Genomic DNA, 15,879 nt, shown 5'->3' on the forward strand with positions numbered 1-15,879 from the left:
ACGTTCACATGTTAAGTATATTTAACAATCGAACACAATCACATTTCCTTTTCTGCTTTCTAATGCAGACAGTGTTGAGAATGTGGAGTTGGTGATGATTTGTCTGCAGATTTTAGAACTGCCTTATTTAAACTGTTTTTATTGAAGTTGTTGATTACCATGTCAAACTCCAAATAAGCAAATGGCGTGAAGTGCAAGAGAACTGCTTGTTTGTTTAAAGTGGAATGGCTTAATGAGGCAGAAGAAACTGCTACATGAAAGCTCAGGAATGTGCAGCTATGAGAAAGATTTATGTACAATGCAGAAACTGGTGTTACCTGTGTGTATTGTCGTGATGCAAAAGTTGCTGGAGGATTTGCAGGTGTGAAGAATTGGAGAGGCATCTGGAAACTTGACTTCTTAAAGCATTATTTAGCCAGCAAATTACATACGGATGGTCTTCAAAATCTCCAGTGAGAAAATCCTTCATTACCCGCTATAGGCCTGCTACGTACGTTTTGAGACTGTGCAGATGAATGAACGGAAATATGGTCCAACCCAGAGGAGGTCAAAGTTCTCATTGACAGTGATTGGCTAGCTGTTAAAATGAACACCTCTATACATTCAGTTCAACAAATTAATGAACATAATGTACGGAAAAGTAGGTTCAATTCCCAGGCAAAATAGCATCAGGTTTACTTTCAGTAAGCACAAGATTTTTGCATACACTGGTCATTACAAATTAGAGGGAACACTGGTATCACTCCCCCACTTTTCCTACACTATGTCTGCGTTCGTGCTGCTCCCTGCACCCATCGACTTCATCAACTTTGCCTCCAACTTCCACCATGCCCTCAAACTTGGTCAATTTCTGACACCTCCTTTCCCTATCTCGACCTCTCTGTCTTTATTCAGGGAACAGTTTATCCACTGATGTCTTTTATAAACCTACTGGCTCTCACAGCTATCTGGACTGTACCCCTTCCCACGCCGTCACTTGTAAAAACGCCATCACCTTCTCTCAATTCCCTCTCCACCGCATCCGCTCTCAGGATGAGGCTTTTCATTCCAGAACAAAAGAGATATCCTCCTTCTTCAAAGAAAGGGGCTTCCCTTCCTCCACCTTCAAGGCTGCCCTCACCCGCATCTCTTCCATTTCACCCATGTCTACTCTCACTCCATCCACCCACCACCCCACAAGGGATAGGGTTCCTCTTGCCCTCACTGACCACCCCACCAACTTCCGCATCCAGCACATAATTTTCTTTATCTCCACCATCTCCAATGGGATCCCAGCACCAAGCACATCTTTCCCTCCCCCCCCACCTTTCTGCTTTCCACAGGGATCATTTCCAACGCGACTCCCTTATCCATTCTTATCCATTCATCCTTCCCCACTGATCTCCCTCACCTACCCTTGGACATGGAAAAAGAGCCACACCAGCCTCTACACCTCCTCCCTCACCACCATTCAGGGCCCAGAACAGTCCTTCCAGGTGAGGCAACACTTCACATGTGAGTCTGCTGGGTTCATCTACTGTATCTGATGCTCCCAGTGTGGCCTCCTGTATATCGATGACACCCAACATCGACTGGGAAACTGCATCGCTGAGCACCTATGCTCCATCCACTGGAAAAAGCAGGATCTCCCTGTGGCCACACATTTTAGTTCCACTTCCCATTCTCATTCCAGCATGTCAGTCCATGGCCTCCTCTGCTGTTGCAATGAGTTCACACTCAGGTTGGAGAACAACACCTTATATTCCATCCAGGTAGCCTCCAACCTGATGGCATGAACATCAATGTACCAAACTTGGTAATTGCTGCTCCTCCCACCAATCCCCATTTCCATTTTCCTCTCTTACCTTATCTCCTTACTTACCCATCACCACCCTATGGTGCTCCACCCCCTTCCCTTACTTCCACGGCCTTCTATTCTCTCCTATCAGATTTCCCCTTCTTCAGCCCTTTATCTTTTTCACCAATCAATTTCCCGGCTCTTTACTTTACCGTTTCCCTCTCCTGCTTCCACCTATTACCTCCTACCTTGTATTTCTCCCTCCCCTCCCCCCCACCTTCTTATTCTAATTTCTTATCTTCTTTTCCAGTCCTGAAGAAGGGTCTTGGCCAGAAATGTCGACTGTTTATTCTTTTCCGTAGATGCTGCCTGACCTGCTGTGTTCCTCCAGCATTTTGTCTGTGTTCTGGAAGCCTACACTTTTCTCTTCTTCTGTGTTGCAGGGAAAAGGACAGAGATGACGATATATTAATCATTGTCTACTGGAGGCTGCACAAGATGTCCTCATATTAATAAGTTCATCTGCGCTTGAAAATTCCATTTACTGATGTCAGCCAGCTGGCAAGGGTTAAAGATTAACTTTATTTGTCAAATGTACATCGAAACATACAGTGAAATGCATCGTTTGCATCAAATCAAATTGGTGAGGACTGCGCAGGGCAACCCAGTCGTGTCGCCATGCTCTGGCACCTATGCAGCATGCCAACAATTCATTAACCCTAATCAGTACATCTTTGGAATGTGGGAGGAAACCAAGGCACCAGGAGGAAACTCGCTCCATCACAGAGAGATTGCATACATTCCTCAGAGGCAGCAGCAGGAATTGAACCTCAACTGGTGTTGGATGGCGCTGTAAAGTGATGCGTTAATCACTTTGCTACTGTGCTGCCCCAAAGTAATGGCCCATGGAATTCAATAGCTAGGGCAGTTATTTAACAGATGCTGGAGAAGACCGGCATAGCTGAATATCCTGTTTAACAGATATGATAAAGGGCAGGAAAAGACAAAAACATACAGTAGCCTTCTAATGGTGACAGCAGTGCATCTGCCCTTCTCTATCTTAACAACGATGTCTGGCATTCTCAGAGAATTGCACTGCAATTTGCCAGAACATCGTAAGTAACTCCAACACATTTATTATGAACATAAGAAATTTAAACTCAATTGATTGCCTGGCTGTCACATGATATCAAGTATTTTTAAACTAAAATAAACTTCCCTATCACCTGCCAGCTTGTACTCCTTCCCCTCCCCTTCCTACTTCTTCTGGCCTCTGGTCCCTTCCTTTCCAGTTCTGATGAAGAGTCTTGGCCCAAAACGTAAACTGTTTATTCCCCTCCATAGATGCTGCCCAACTTACTGAGTGTTAACCTACTTTTTCAAATAATGTTGTGTATTTAATCTTTCAGTTATATTTGAATAACCTTATATACATAGATTAAGCATTCTTGCTTGTTTAAATAATTAATTACGAGTTAAATGTAAAAATACACAAATTGCATATGTTATCTTGCTGCCACATGATACGTGCGCACCTCACTTAAAGTAAAGATGAAACCAGGCCCGCATTCCCGGACAATCATGTTTTATTTTGAATTAATTTAATGTTTTGAAGTTACGGGACAACACATTGGCAAGGAGATATTTTAAAATTAACTTGAGGCAGCTGCTAAAGAGCAGCAAAGTGTTCTAAAATAAAATAAAATGCACTGGGAGCACTGGCAAGTAAAAAAGGCAACCTGGCACACGGGGAGATGGTGGAGTTTAGAACAAAAGCAGTCACCACATGTTCTTCAGACGGGAGTTGTTTTAAAAGGCAGTAATCAGAAGAATTCAGGGGTGATATAGAGTGAGTACCAGATGGTAATAATCATTTTTTTAAAAAGTCAGTAATGGCTGGCTACATCAGAACGATTGACGATTTTGATTACACAACAGGTAATTGGCTTATGTATACTGAGCTATTGGAACAGTATTTTGAAACAAATGGAATAGTAAATGAGAAGTGAGTACCAATTTTGCTAAGGGCATTGGGTTTAAAGGCATACAGTTCACTTCGAACTTCAATTGCTCCAACCAAACCTGCAGAAATGAGCTTTGCTACTATCGTCAAAGTGACGCAGGAACACTTAGAACTGAAGCCATTGTTGATTGCAGAATGCTTTAGGTTTCATAAGCAGAATCATAAAGAAGGGGAGTCCACTTCGGCCTACGTGACTGAATTGAAGGTATTGTCTGAGTACTGTCAGTTCGGTAATGGTCTCAATGATGCAATGAGGTTTCATTTAGTTTGTGGAATCCTGAAAGAAAAGATTCAAAAATAGCTCCTGACTGAAGCACATCTCACATTGAAATGAGCAATGGAAACCGCAGACAGAGAGTTGAGTCGCAGTCAGAAATAAAATTACATACAGCATCTAAAAAGAAACAAACCTGCTCAAACAAATCATGTTACTGTTGTGGCAGAGGCTCACAACACCAAATAAATGTAGATTTAAAGATGTAACTTGAAGAAAACACAACAAATTAGGACACATACAAAGTTGTTGTACAGACAAAAAAAATATTCGACACAGGGAAAAGAGAGAGAACACTAGGAAGTCAAGTTGCAGTTTCAAAACGAGTACTAGTCTTCATGCTACTGATGAAAAATCTGTTAACGATGAGACTAAAACAGGAGTGGGTACCCTTGAGAGTTACAATTTTGAAACTAGCAAGAGACAAGTTAATTAATTTGCCATTCACTTCTGGTGTAAGCCATATTACTTGTCTTACTCCAGATGTGATCGGTAAATTAGTTAATATGGAATTGGACACTGGTTCAGCTGTATCAGTCAGTCCAGAAAATGAGTTTGAACAGCATTTTAAAGTTACTAAACTGCAGCCTGCAGGTATCCAATTAAGAACGTACTGGAGAAAAGATAATTCTTGTGGGAATGACATTTGTAACAGTGAAACACAACAGCCAAGAAGCCACATCTAGCATGTGTGATGAAAACAGGGGGGCCAGCACTGAGAGGACATGAGTGGCTGAGACAACTACAACCAGACTGGCAATCTATCTACCATGTGCATGCCACATTCCCTGCAAAAGGTATGGTTGCTGCATTTCCAGGAAACACTAGGGAAGGGGAGATCTTGACAAGATGGATCTGGAGCAGATATTTCCTCTTGTGGAACAATCTAGAACTAAAGATCAATATTTATAAGTAAAGGTCACCCATTGAAAATCAGACTTGAGACAAAATACTGTATTTCTCTGAGAAAAGTGAGAGATCGTGGAGTTCTCTCCCTCAGAAGGCAGTGAAAACTGGGCCTTTAAATATGTTTAGGGTAGAGTTAAATCCAACATATTCTTGAGAAATATGTAAGTGAAAGATGACCAGAATTACCAAATTTCATGACACATGCTGGTGGCAATAAACCTGATTCTGATTCTGAAAGATGTGAGAGTTTGGAGTTGAGGTTACCATCAGATCAGCCAGGATCTTATTGAAGCCTGGAACAGGCTTGGGAACTAAGTGGCCTGTTTCTACTTCTACAGTACATGTTCTTATATTTATATGTTTATATGCAAGATATGGGCAACATTTAACAGAGAGTGATAAATCACAAATAATATTTGTGCCAGCCAATGCCACCTCCAACAAGACATTCTAACCATCTGTCATTGATATTTATCATAAAGCAGAATTGTGCTGTGTTTAACGGTTTTTAGCTATTGAACCAGACCAAAAATTGTCTGCTGGGATCAGGAGGCTCTTCGAATATGTGTCTGAATGTATGGAAATACATTTTGCTGAAAATCCCCTTTGAAACCTAGACACCAATACCCTGCCTAGAAATTATATGTTAGAAAATAGAAAACCTACAGCACAGTACAGGCCCTGCGGCCCACAAAGCTGTGCCGAATGTGTCCTTACCTTAGAACAACCTAGAATTACCCATTTTTCTAAGCTCCATGTACCTATCCAAGAGTCTCTTAAAAGACCCTGTTGTTTCTGCTCCACCACCGTCACCAGCAGCCTATTCCACGCACTCACCACTCTCTGCATAAAAAAGCTTACCCCCGACATCTCCTCTGTACCTACTTCCAAGCACCTTAAAACTTTGCCCTTTCATGCTAGCTATTTCAGCCCTGGGAAAAAGCCTCTGACTATCCACACGATCAATGCCTCTCATTATCTTATACACCTCTATCAGGTCACCTCTCATCCTCCGTCGCTTCAAGTAGAAAAGGCCAAGTTCACTCAACCTATTCTCATAAGGCATGCTCCCCAATCCAGGCAACATCCTCATAAATCTCCTCTGCACTCTTTCTGTGGTTTCCACATCCTTCCTGTAGTGAGGTGACCGGAACTGAGCACAGTACTCCAAGTGGGGTCAAACTAGGGTCCTATATAGCTGCAACATTACCTCTTGGCTCTTGAACTCAATCCCACCATTGATGAAGCCCACACAGCCTTCTTAATCATACAGTTAGCCTGCACAGCAGCTTTGAGTGTCCTATGAACTCGGACACCCAAGATCCCACTGATCCTTCACACTGCTAAGAGTCTCACCATTAATACTATATTCTGCTATCATATTTGACCTACCAAAATGAACCACCTCACACTTAATTAGGTTGAACTCCATCTGCCACTTCTCAGCCCAGTTTTGCATCCTTTTGATGTCCTGTTGTAACCTCTGACAGCCCTCCACATTATCCAAAACACCCCCAACCATTGTGTCATCAGCAAATTTACTAACCCATCCCTCCACTTCCTCATCCAAGTCATTTATAAAAATCTCAGAGAGTAAGGGTCCCAGAACAGATCCCTGAGGCACACCACTGGTCACCGGCCTCCATGTAGAATATGGCCCGTCTACAACGACTCTTTGCCTTCTGTGGGCAAGCCAGTTCTGGATCCACAAAGCAATGTCCCCTTGGATCCCATGCCTCCTTACTTTCTCAATGTCAATTGAATTAATGATATATTGTGGAGATATTTTTAGTGCAGTGCTTCTTCTTTTACCTACTCAAATGGTTCAAGTGGTCTGGTTTATTATCAGAGAATGTATACAATATACAAGCTGAAATACTTGTCTCCACAGACATCCACGAAAAGCAGAAACCCAAGAGAATGAATGACAGAAAAATGTTAGAACCCCAAAGAAAAAAATGGAAAAAATATAATATTGTTAATCAACTTCACAGTATAAATATAACAATGCCTAAGGTCTAATAAAACTGTTCAGTCGAACTAAATTAATTCACTGTGCCTTAATATTATCTTGTTTTGATAAACAAGGCAACATTCTTGAATAAGGGCATATTTGAACTGATGAAAGGCAAATTAAATTGCTAAGCACTTTGATCACGTCTGTACTAACATTCCAGTGAATAACCTACTATGAACTTTGCCATCCACTGGAGCTCTAGTGTACAGTCTATTAGAAACTGTTGTACATGGCTGCTGCCTGGTGTTTTAATTGCCTTTCTGTCCCTGATCCCACTGTGGTTTCTACTCAACCGCATTCTGTGCTCCATTTTGCACAGTTATAAAGCACAGCCAAGGGTAAGACTATTTGGCAACAATCAAAGATTCCATTCACTTGACTCATTGGTTAAGATGAGATCTCCATTTGAAGAAACATTTTCAAGATAAGTCTCTATCACCTTACTGCATCATGTGGAAAATGCTGAAGGCCATTTAGTAAAATTGGGAGCTGGGAATGAATTTAAAAAAAATAGTCCCCTTGGGTCAATTGTAATGTGTTGTGTATGTGTTAATGTTAGCACTTAGGGAGTAATGACTAAAACCAGTTACATGCTGTTTGGACTGCTTTTCTTTGTTCATAACATGTCAAAGGTTTATCACAGCCCAGGGGCTATTTAAAGGCAAAAGACAACTTAAAGTGGTAAGTTACTGGTGAAAATTAAAGGAAAGCAGCAGGATAGGAAGCCCATCTTGATTAAAATACCGTTTAGATATAATCATTTCAGCATCTGACTCCTCCCAGTGTGTGGCGGGAGATACTAGCAGCATCTTGAACATGCAGTGCACTGCTCTGTAAGGAAGATCATGGAGGCTGCAGATATAGAAAGATGGTTTCATTTTATTCCCTTTTGCCTGGAACACACTGCTGAGAGAGAATAGTTGCTAACAGCATTTAAGGAGCTGGCAGGAGTATTCAGCCTCTATCGACTCCAATCTAAGGTTCCTAACTGCTTTAAGAAGACCATTATCATTCGATGGCCAAAGGAAAGTAATTCACATGCCTTAAAGGATATTGCCCAGAAGCTCTGGCATCCATCATCATTAAGAGCTTCCAGAGGCTGATCATGGTACACATTAACTTGAGCCTCCCTGACAACCTGGACCAGCCTCATTTCACCCGATGCTGAAGCAGATCACAGCTGACACCATTTCCCTAGACTACACTAACAAAGACACCTAATTTTTTACTTTACCTCCACCTTCAATACCATAATTCCAAACTCATTTCCAAATTCCTAGAGCCAAGACTCTGCATTCCCCTTTGCAACAGGATCCTTGGCTTCCTGACCAAAATCCGCAATCTGTAAGGATCGGTCGCAACATCTCTGCCGTGATTATCTTCACACTGGAACTCTACGAGGATGCGTCTTCACCCCTTACTTTATTCCCCATACAGCCGAGACTGTGTGGTTAGATCCTGCTCTAACTCCATTTAGAAGTTTGCAGATAATATCACTGTAGTGGTCCAAATCCCAAACAATGGCAAAGCAATACAGGAAGGAGAAACAGAGCCTAGTGGCATGGTGTCAAGACAGCAGCCTTTTCCTCAATGCCAGTAAGACAAAAAATACTGGTCATCAACCTCAGGAAAAAGAGTGGAGTACACAGCCCTGTCGGTATCAATGGTCCTAAGGTGGAGGTGGTTAAATACTTCTAGCGTCTCAGTGTAAAGATCAGCGATACTTTGTCCTGGCTGAGTCACTTTGGACAAGAAAGCACACTACCATCTCTACATCCTCAGAAGGATAATAAAATTCAGCATGGCCCCGACGACCCTCACCAGTTTTGACAGGAAGTATCTCATCCAGAGGCATCTGCTCTGCCTAGGACTGCACAAAATAGCAGAGTTGTGAAAACAGCCCAGTCTATCAGCAAAACCAGCTTTCCCTCCATGAATTATCTACACTTAAAACAAGGTGGATTCAAGTCCGCTCACTGTAGCATACTCTAGGCAACATCCAGGCTATTGCGAACAATGTTAATGAAATAAAAGCAAGACTGGCCTATCAAAGGGAACTGAAAAACTGCTGTGATCTCTCCCTCACAGAATGTGGCTGATATCTGCTTCACCTGACCCCATCATACAACTCGAGGGCTCCTCAATTAATCAGATGGACCATTTGGGCAAAGGACACCAATTATTTCCTTGTGGTGCTCGGTTGGGACAGCCCAGGAGAGTTCCTGCTCACCAGATCTGGAATATCGGGGCTGACATGCCATCCAGGTTATGTGCCCTGGCAGATTGCTTCAGCTTCCCTGATCCCAACGCAGATGGACGTAAAGCCTGCACTGAATGAAGTACGCTCAGCATCCTCGAAACAGGATACCCTGAGACTTCAACCAGGCCAACTTCAAGAGTATGTCACCAAAGTGTTACCAGCACATCTGCTGTGCCAGCAGGAGTCTGAGCACTGTCGACCATTGATACACAACTGCCAAGCTTGTATCAACCAATCCCCAGCCTACACTTCGGTAAATCAGACCAGCAGATTGTGCTTCTTCTCATTGTGTACAAACAGAAGCAACAGAAGTAGAAGTATGAGGAACCAGCTACCAGAAAGTTGTACTGTGCTGGTCTGAGGGAATAGACGTGCTCTGCTTGACTGTTTTGAGCCGGTAGAGTGCGAAACATTCAAAGACTCCGCAGCCAACCTAAATGAGTATGTCACCACCATGATGGACTTTATTAGCAAGCGTGGAGATGACTGTGTATAAAAGATGTTAATCTGGGTGTTCCCAAACCAGAAACAATGAATAAAGCAGAAGATTCACCCCCTACAGTTCAGGGCTGCAGCGTTCAAATCAGATAACCCTCACCTTTTCAAGGAATCAAGATACAGCCATTGTAAATCAATCAGGGACACCAGGAGTCAATACTAATCTAAAGTTGAGTTCCAGACCAGCTGTCAGTTGTGGCAGGGCTCTCATGCCATAACAGGTGATAAAATGAAGTCAGCAGAATTGCCAACAGCAGCACAACCATTCCTGACTGGATTAATGCATTCTATACATGTTTAGAACAGAATGGGACTAGAATGTCACTACTTGCCCCAAGAGCCTTCAATGCACATGCAGGCACAATTATCCTACCGAAAGCAGCCAATGTAAATAAATCCATTATAGCCCAGCTTTTTATTCTGGCGTCTTCCCCCTTCCTTCTCAGTCATGAAGAAGGGTCTTGTTCCAAAGTATTGACTGTTAATTCTTTTCCATAGATGCAGCCTGACCTGTTGAGTTCCCTTAGCATTTTGTGTGTGTTGTTTTGGATTTCCGGCATCTGCAAACTTTCTCCTGAATATAATTAAAGACCACCTTCCACCCCAAACATCTTATAACCATATAACAATTACAGCACGGAAACAGTCTGTAATTCTAGTCTGTGCCAAATGCTTACTCTCACCTAGTCCCACTGGCCCGCACTCAGCCCATAACCCACCATTCCTTTCCTGTCCATATACCTATCCAATTGTACTTTAAATGACAGTACCGAACCTGCCTCTACCACTTCTACTGGAAGCTCATTCCACACAGCTACCACTCTCTGAGTAATGTTACCCTTAAACTTTTGCCCCCTAACTCTCAACTCATGTCTTCTTGTTTGAATCTCACCTACTCTCAATGGAAAAAGCCTATCCACGTCAACTCTATCTATCCCCTTCATAATTTTAAATACCTCTATCAAGTCCCCCCTCCAAAGAATAAAGGCCTAACTTGTTCAACCTTTCCCTGTAACTTAGGTGCTGAAACCCAGGTACATTCTAGTAAATCTTCTCTGTACTTTCTCTATTTTGTTGACATTTTTCCTATAATTCGGTGACCAGAACTGTACACAACACTCCAATTCGGCCTTACCAATGCCTTGTACAATTTTAACATTACATCCCAACTCCTATACTCAATGCTCTGATTTATAAAGGCCAACATACCAAAAGCTTTCTTCACCACCCTATCCACATGAGATTCCACCTTCAGGGAACTATGCACCATTATTCCTAGATCACTCTGTTCTACTGCATTCTTCAATGCCCTACCATTTACCATGTATGTCCTATTTGGATTATTCCTACCAAAATGTAGCACTTCACACTTATCAGCATTAAACTCCATCTGCCATCTTTCAGCCCACTCTTCTAACTGGCCTGAATCTCTCTGCACGCTTTGAAAACCTACTTCATTATCCACAACACCACCTACCTTAGTATCATCTGCATACTTACTAATCCAATTTACCAACCCATTATCCAGATCATTAATGTGTATGACAAACAACATTGGATCCAGTACAGATCCCTGAGGCACACCACTAGTCGCTGGCCTCCAACCTGACAAACAGTTAATCATCACTACTCTCTGGCATCTCCCATCCAGCTACTGTTGAATCCATTTTATTACTTCAATATCAATACCTAATGATTGAACCTTCCTAACTAACCTTCCATGCGGAACCTTGTCAAAGGCCTTACTTGTGTCCATATAGACAACATCCACTGCTTTACCCTCATCAACTTTCCTCGTAACCTCTTCAAAAAATTCAATAAGATTTGTCAAACATCTTCTCTTCTTCCTCCATTCTATCAGGCAGAAGATACAGAAGTTCGAGAACACAGCTTAAGGACAGCCTCTGTCCTGCCCTTATAAGGCTGTTGAACAGGCCTCTTCTACAAAAAAGATAGGCTTTTGATTTCTCAATCTATGTCACCTTCACCCTTGCGCTTAGGGTTAACATGGCTGGGTACCCACTGATCAGCATAGATGCCCTGGGCCAAATAGCCTGGTTCCATGCCAGGTATCTAAACATGACTCACAATTCCAACTTGGTCCCCAGGCTCATCACACCACCAGACCTACACTGAGATTTATGCTGCCTCTTCTGAGATGCTTCCTTGTGACTTCAGCATGGGGAATAAATGACCGGTAACGCAGTGAAAAACTCTGAAAGGGCTCAGAGGGAAAACAAAGTCAGATGATCAGAATAACTGCACTGCTGGTGCTTGGGTTACAGCAGGCTGCCAGGCAACAGCAGGGTTTCCTGCAGCGGCAGGGGTGAGAGGAGAATGCTGTGTCTGAAAGAAAGCAGCACACTACTGCTGCTACCATAGACCATAAGATAAAGCAATAGCATTAGGCCATCTGGCTCATTGAACCTGCTCCTTCATTTTATCACACACCCAGAAGATACAGGAGCAGAATTCGGCCACTCGGCCCATCGAGTCTGCTCGGACATTTCATCATGGCTGATCCAACCCTCCTCTCAGCCCTAATCTCTTGCCTTCTTCCCGTATCCCTTCATGCTCTGACCAATCAAGAATCTATAAACTTCTGACTTAAACATACATAAAGACTTGGCCTCCACAGTTGTTTGTAGCAAGGAGTTCCACAGCTTCACCACTCCCTTGCCAAGGAAATTACTCCTCATCTCCATTCTGAAAAGACGCCCCTCTATTCTGAGGCTGTGTCCTCTGGTCTTAGACACTTTCACCATATGAAACATCCTCTCTACATTTACTCTATCAAGGCCTTTAACCATTTGATACGTTTCAATGATGTCACTCCTCATTCTTCTGAATTCTAGTGAATTCTAGTGAATTCCAGAGCCATCAAACACTCTTCATATGACAAGCCATACAATCCTAGAATAATTTTCGTGAAACTCCTTTGAGCTTTCTCTCCAGTCTCAGCACATCCTTTCTAGGGGGCCCAAAACTGCTCACAATACTCCAAGTGAGGCCTCACTAGTGTTTTATAAACTCTCAACATTACATCTTGCTTTTATATTCTAGTCATCATGAAATGAATGCTAACATTGCACTTGCCTTCCTCACGATAGACTCAATCTGCAAATTAACCTTCAGGGAATCTTATGCAAGGACTCCCAAGTCCATTTGCACCTCAGATTTTTGTATTTTCTTTCCACTTAGAAAATAGTCAACCCTTTCATTTCTTCTACCTGACCTTACACTTTCCAACACTGTAATCAATCTGTTATTTCTTTGCCCATTCTCCTAGTCTGTCTAAGCACTTCCCTTGTCTCTCTGCTTCCTCAAAACTATCTGCCTCTCTAACTATCCTCATATTATCTGCAGACTTAGCAACAAAGCCATCAATTCCATTATCCAAATCATTGACATACAACATAAAAAGAATTGGTCCCAACACAGACCTCTGTGGAACACTACTAGTCACTGGCAGCCAGCCAGAAGTCTCCTTTTATTCCCATTCTTTGCCTCTTGCCAATCAGCCACTGTTCTGAAAATCGAAGCACTTAACATCAACTGATTCTCCTTTGTCTATCCTGCTTGTTATTTCTTCAAAGAATCCCAAAAGATTTGTAAGGCAAGATTTTCTCCTGAGGAAACCATGCTGACTACAGCCTATTTTATCATGTGCCTGAGACCACATTCTTTTTTTTTAAATCGACTCCAACATCTTCCCAACCACTGAGGTCAGAGGAACTGGCCTATAGTTTCCTTTCTTCTGCCTCTCTCCCTTCTTGAAGAGTAGACTGATATTTGCAATTTTTCAGTCTTCCAGAACCATTCCAGAATCTAATGGTTCTTGAAAGATCATTACTAATGCCCCCATGATCTCTCCAGCCACCCCTTTCAGAACCCTGGGCTGTACATCATCTGGCCCAGGTGACTTATCTACTTTCGGACCTCTCAGTTTCACAAGAACCTTCTCTCTAGTAATGTAACTTCACACACTTCATGACACCTGGAACTTCAACCATACTGCTAGTGTCTTCCACAGTGAAGACAAATGCAAAATACATATTCAGTTCATCTGCCGTTTCCTTGTCCCCCATTACTATCTCTCCAGCATAATTTTCCAGTCACCTGATATCCACTCTCATCTCTCTTTTACACTTTATGTATCTGAAGAAACTTTTGGTATCCTCTTGAATATTATTGGCTAGCTTACTTTTGTATTCCATCTTTTCTTTACTTAATGACTTTTTTTAGTTGCCTTCTGTTGGTTTTTAAAAGCTTCCCAATCCTCTAACTTCTGACTAATTTTTTGCTCTATATGCCCTCTCTTTGGCTTTCATGTTGGCTTGACTTCTCTTGTTCGCCATGGTTGTGTCAGCTTCCCTTTAGAATACTTCCTCCTCTTTGGGATGTATATATCCTGTGCCTTCAGAATCATGGCTGATCCATTTTACCTCAGCTCCAATCTCCTGTCTTCACCCTGTATCCCTTCATGCCCTGACTAATCAAGAATCTATCAACCTCTGTGTTAAATTTCCTCAATGACTTGTCCTCCACAACTACCTGTGGCAATGGATTCCACAGATTCATCGCTCTCTGGCTAAAGAAATTCCTCCTCAGCTCTGTTCTAAAAGTACTCCCCTGTATTGATAGGCTGTGTCCTATGCTCCTAGACTCCTCCACTACAGAAAACATCCTCTCCACATCCACTCTTTCAAGGCCTTTCAACATTTGATAGGGTTCAATCCAGTCACCCCTCAAACACACATTTTATTGAAAGCACAGGTAAGAAGGCAAGGGGGGTGTTTGGTTCTGCTGGTAACAAATGAAATCAAATCCTTGGAGAGGGACGAAACTGCAAGGGAAAAAAGACATTGATGGGAGTTATGTACAGGCCTTCAAACAGTAGCCGGGACGTGAGGTTCAAATTACAATGGTAGAAGAAAAGTCATGTAAAAAGAGCAATGTTGTGATAGTCATGGTGGACTTTAATATGCTGGTAGATTAGGAAAATCAGATTGGTCCTGGATCCCAAGCAAGGAATTTGTAGAATGGCTTGTTAGAGCAGCTTGTGATTGAGCCCACCAGGGAAAAGGCAATTCTGAGTTGGGTGTGTGTAATAAACCAGATTTGATTAGAGATCTTAGAAGGCAGTGATAATAATATTATAGAATTTACACGACAGTTTGAGAAGGAGAAGCTAAAGTCAGATGTATCAGCATTACAGTGGAGTAAAGGGAATTACAGAGGCCTGAGAGAGGAGCTGGCCAAAGTTGATTGGAAAGGGACACTAGCAAGGATGACAACAGAACAGCAATGGCTGGAATTCCTGGAGACAATTCAAAAGGAACAGGATAGATACATCCCAAAAATGAAGTCATATTCGAGAGAGGATGATGCAACTGTGGGTAACACGGAAGTCAAAGACAGCATGAAAATGAGAGAGGGCATATAATATAGCAAGAATTAGGATTGTTAGTGGTGCATAGTAGGCTTTAAACCGGAGTTGCAGAGGGATGGGAACCAGAGTGCCAGAACAGTTCATGTTAAGGTTGTGGAGGAAGATGTCGGTAAGACCTCAGACAAAATTGGGAGTCCAGCACAATGCAACAAAATCAAAATGAGTGAAACCAGAACTGAATATGTTGTATTTGAATGTGCATAGTATACAGAATAAGGCAGATGAACTTGCAGCACAGTTGCAGACTGGCAGGTATCATGTTGAAGGCATTTCTGACTCATGACTGAAAGATTATAGCTGGGAGAATAATGTCCAGGGATACACATTGCATCGAAAGGACAGGCAGGAAGGCAGAGGCAGTGGTGTTGCTCTGTTGGTAAAAAATGAAATCAAGTCATTAAAAAGAGGTGACATAGGGTCAGAAGGTGTTGAATCATTGTGGATAGAGCTAAGGAACTGCACAGTAAAAAGACCCACCCACCACCAAACAGAACTAAGGACATGGCCTACAAATTACAATGTGGGTAGTAAATGTACGCCAAAAGGGCAATGTTACAATAGTCATTGGGGGACTTCAATATTCGGGTAGATTGGGAAAATCAGGTTGGTGCTGGATTACAGGAGGAATTACAGGGGAATTTCTAGAGTGCCTATGAGATGGCTTTTTAG

At 42.4% G+C, this 15,879-nt stretch overlaps 1 protein-coding gene across 1 annotated transcript in view; it reads right to left on the reverse strand.

Moving 5' to 3' along the window:
* Positions 1–15,879, reverse strand: part of LOC132393334 (cystatin-B-like) — a 67,767-nt gene that overhangs the window by 42,707 nt on the left and 9,181 nt on the right. The gene's annotated exons all lie outside the window — the stretch shown is intronic.

Source organism: Hypanus sabinus, chromosome 4 (assembly GCF_030144855.1).
Source record: "Hypanus sabinus isolate sHypSab1 chromosome 4, sHypSab1.hap1, whole genome shotgun sequence".
Taxonomy (NCBI): Eukaryota; Metazoa; Chordata; class Chondrichthyes; order Myliobatiformes; family Dasyatidae; genus Hypanus; species Hypanus sabinus.